We start from the raw sequence: 3,663 nt of genomic DNA, 5'->3' as shown, positions 1-3,663 counted from the left end.
TGTCCGTGAGTTTTGGTAGCAAGCCGTCTCTTGGCAGGTTTGTTGTGTTGCCATATTCTTTAAATTTTTTAGTACTCCGTGGGATGTTCAACATGTCTGATATTTTTTTATAACCCAACCCTGATCTGTACTTCTCCACAAGTTAGTGGTAGTGGCATGGGTCCTCAGATCCTCAAAAGGTTTTACAGCTCCACCATCAAGAGCATCCTGACTGGTTGCATCACTGCCTGGTATGGCAACTGCTCGGCCTCTGACTGCAAGGTACTACAGAGGGTAGTGCGTACGGCCCAGTACATCACTGGGGCCAAGCTTCCTGCCATCCAGGACCTCTATGCCAGGCAGTGTCAGAGCAAATCCATAAAAATTGTTAAAGATTCCAGCCACCCTAGTCATGGACTGTCCTCTGCTCCCGCACAGCAAGCTGTACCGGTGCGCCAAGTCTAGGTCCTAAAGGCTTCTTAACAGCTTCTACCCACAAGCCATAAGACTCCTGAACAGCTAATTAAATGGCTACCCAGACTATTTGTATTTATCCCCCCATTTTACACTGCTGCTACTCTCTGTTTATTATTTATGCACAGTCACTTTAACTCTACCTACATGACATACTACCTCAATAACCTTGACTAACCGGTGCCCCTCACATTGACTCTGTACCGGTACCTCCTGTACTCTCTGTTATTTTTTTATATTTTTTTTCGCTCTTTAATTATTTGTTACAGTTATTGTTTTTATGTATCTATTTTTTTCTTAAAGCGCCATTGTTGGTTAAAGGTTTTAAGTAAGCATTTCACTGTAAGGTCTACACCGGTTGTATTCGGCACATGACTAATTCTATTTGATTTAATTTAATTTATAGTACAGCCTTCATTAGGTGCCTTAGCTCATCTCTATTTGAGCAGCACTCAATCCATCAGAAACGTTTCCATACTAAACCTCTGGGAAGATGAGGATGGGGTGTTGAGTTGTCTGCAACATGGTTGCTCAACCTGAAAAATAAAATAAAAAACTTTAAGTGAATAACATGTTAATAATAACTGTTTGCACCACGTTAGAAGATTGTACCATAATTGATTTGTTGCTTTTTAACAGTGGTATAAAGTTATTCAGTAAAAATACTTTAAAGTACTACTTACTGTAAGTAGTTTGTTTAGGTATCTGTACTTTACTATTTATATTTTTGACAACATTTACTCCGCCACATTCCTAACCAAAATAATGTACTTCTTACTCCATACATTTTTCCTAACACCCAAAGTACTTGTTACATTTTGAATGTTTAGCAGGACAGGAAAATGGTCAAATTCACACACTTAACTAGATAACATCCCTGCTTCTTCTGATCTGGTGGACTCAAACACAAATAGTTGGAGTTAAATAAAACATCTTGTCATCTGCTTAATATAAGGAATTTATACTTTTACTTTTGTTACTTAAGTATATTTTAGCAATTTAAATTGACTTTTGATACTTAAGTACATTTAAAACCAAATACTTTTAGACTTTACTCAAGTAGTATTTTATTGGGTGACTCGCTTTTACTTGAGTCATTTTCTATTAAGGTATCTTTACTTTTACTCAAATATGACAATTGGGTACTTTTTCCACCACTGCTTTTTAATGCCCTTAGGCAAGAGTCTGAGGATGAGACATGAAAGGAAAGCGTGCAGTTGTTTCTCAACAAGCAGCTGCAGTATTACCTTTTGGCCACAAGGTGTCAGTCTTTGACTTCAGATATCTCAAACCAAACGTGGGGGCTGGATTTCACCATGGCTCCTGGACAACCCCAGGCAGGCAGACCACCATGTATCTGGCCAACCTGAGAGAGGATGTGAAGACTGAGTGGCAATCTTGATCAACTTAATATCTTTGCAAATAATGGGTTATACATCTGCCAACCAAACGCCCCATACGTTCCGAACTTGCACACATACACCACAGAGAAGGCCTCACATACACACAATGCTCACAGTGACATACTAGGATTTACATACCATAGAAAAGCAGCCGTCATTGGCCAGGATGATGATGTCAATTGCAGTTGTGATTGAACACACAGATTCCTCCATTCCTTGGTTTGTTCTCACTGTGGACAGAGCAAAGAAACTACTAAATGAGACATTAACAAAACCGCCTTTCTCAGAAATCTGAAAGCAACCAGTGTGTTCTACAAATTCCCATAAGACTGGCTTTGAGCTCAGTACAGGCTAGGGTAGTGAGTCACTAATGGTCAGAAGCTGTCAAGTACAGTGCATTCAGAAAGAATTTAGACCCCATGACTTTGTGCTTAGGGTCTTTGTCCTATTGGATGGTGAACTTTCGTCCCAGTCTGAGGTCCTGAGCTCCCTGGAGCAGGTTTCTATCAAGGAACTTTCTGTACTTTCCTCCATTCATCTTTCCCTCTATTCTGACTAGTCTCCCAGCCCCTACCGCTGAAAAACCTCCCCTCCCCTCTGCTTTTGATGTGATGTGGTTGGTGTTAAGCCAAATCCAAACTGGCTTCCCTTGACACTTTTTTTTGGTGAGCAGGACCATTCAGAGGTCAGTCAGTTTAGCTCTACGCTGATTGGCTTTTTTCTTGGTCAATTCTTTGGGAAGCCTGGCTTCCCTTGGCATCCATGAGTACACGCCACTGATTGGTAAATGGGAAGAAAATTACTGTACACTTTGGATGGTGTATCAATACACGCAATCACTACATAGATACAGCCATACTTAACTAACATTGTAGTTAAAATCCACTATACTAACCTAATTGACAGAGTGAAAAGAATGAAGCCTCCAGAGAAGAGAAATATTTCAAAATATGCATCCTGTTTGCAACAAGTAATACGGGCAAAAAATGTGGCAAAGCAATTAACTTTTTGTCCTGAATATAAAGTGTTATGTTTGGGGCAAATCCAATAGAACACATTACTGAGTACCACTCTCCATATTTTAAGCATAGTGGTGGCTGCATCATGTTAAGGGTATTCTTGTAATCATTAAGGACTGGGGAGTTTTTCAGGATAAAAAAATAAAGGAATGGAGCTAAGCACAGGCAAAATCCTAGTGGAAACCCGGTTTCAGTCTGTTTTCCACCAAGCATTGGTAGATTCATTTACCTTTTAGCAGGACAATAACCTAAACCACAAAGCCAAATCTACACTGGAGTTGCTTACAAAGAAGACTGTGAATATTTCTGAGTGAACGAGTTACAGTTTTGACTTAAATCTGCTTGAAAATCTATGGCAAGACTTGAAAATGGTTGTCTAGCAATGATCAACAACCAATTTGACAGAGCTTGAACAACTTTGAAAATAATCATTGTTTTACAATTGAAGGTCAAATACACTGCATTTCAAACAGTTAGTAATAATCTAATGAATTCTGGGTTTATACACCTAGGCTAAATACAAGCCTTCCACAACCATAAGACCCACTAATAATGAAATGTGTTTATCAAAATAGTTTAACAGGCTTTTTTTTGCAATGAACACTAATTACATTTTTTGTTACAAATTTAACTAGGACCATGCATAATGCATATTCACTAATAATGACTAACTTATTGTAGGAGGCATTAGGCCATAGAAAATGAACACAGGTCTCGTCAACAATCTCTCAAACCCACGTGCTAATGATTAGCCAGCTAATCTTTGTATTTCAAGTTTAGCCAACTTG

The 3,663-nt window shown here is 39.0% G+C and overlaps 1 long non-coding RNA gene across 1 annotated transcript; it reads right to left on the bottom strand.

Moving 5' to 3' along the window:
- Positions 1-816: 816 nt before the first annotated feature.
- LOC135518620 (uncharacterized) lies at positions 817-2,156 on the bottom strand. The gene is made up of 3 exons (XR_010452186.1): positions 1,995-2,156; positions 1,701-1,819; positions 817-989 (listed from the first exon to the last, which is right to left on the bottom strand). It is a non-coding gene; the product is annotated as an uncharacterized LOC135518620 (long non-coding RNA).
- Positions 2,157-3,663: the final 1,507 nt, after the last annotated feature.

The sequence above is a fragment of the Oncorhynchus masou genome, chromosome 28 (genome assembly GCF_036934945.1).
Source record: "Oncorhynchus masou masou isolate Uvic2021 chromosome 28, UVic_Omas_1.1, whole genome shotgun sequence".
Lineage (NCBI taxonomy): Eukaryota > Metazoa > Chordata > Actinopteri > Salmoniformes > Salmonidae > Oncorhynchus > Oncorhynchus masou.
The sequence above is the reverse complement of the archived record's forward strand: the minus strand, read 5'-3'. Positions and strand labels throughout refer to the sequence as shown.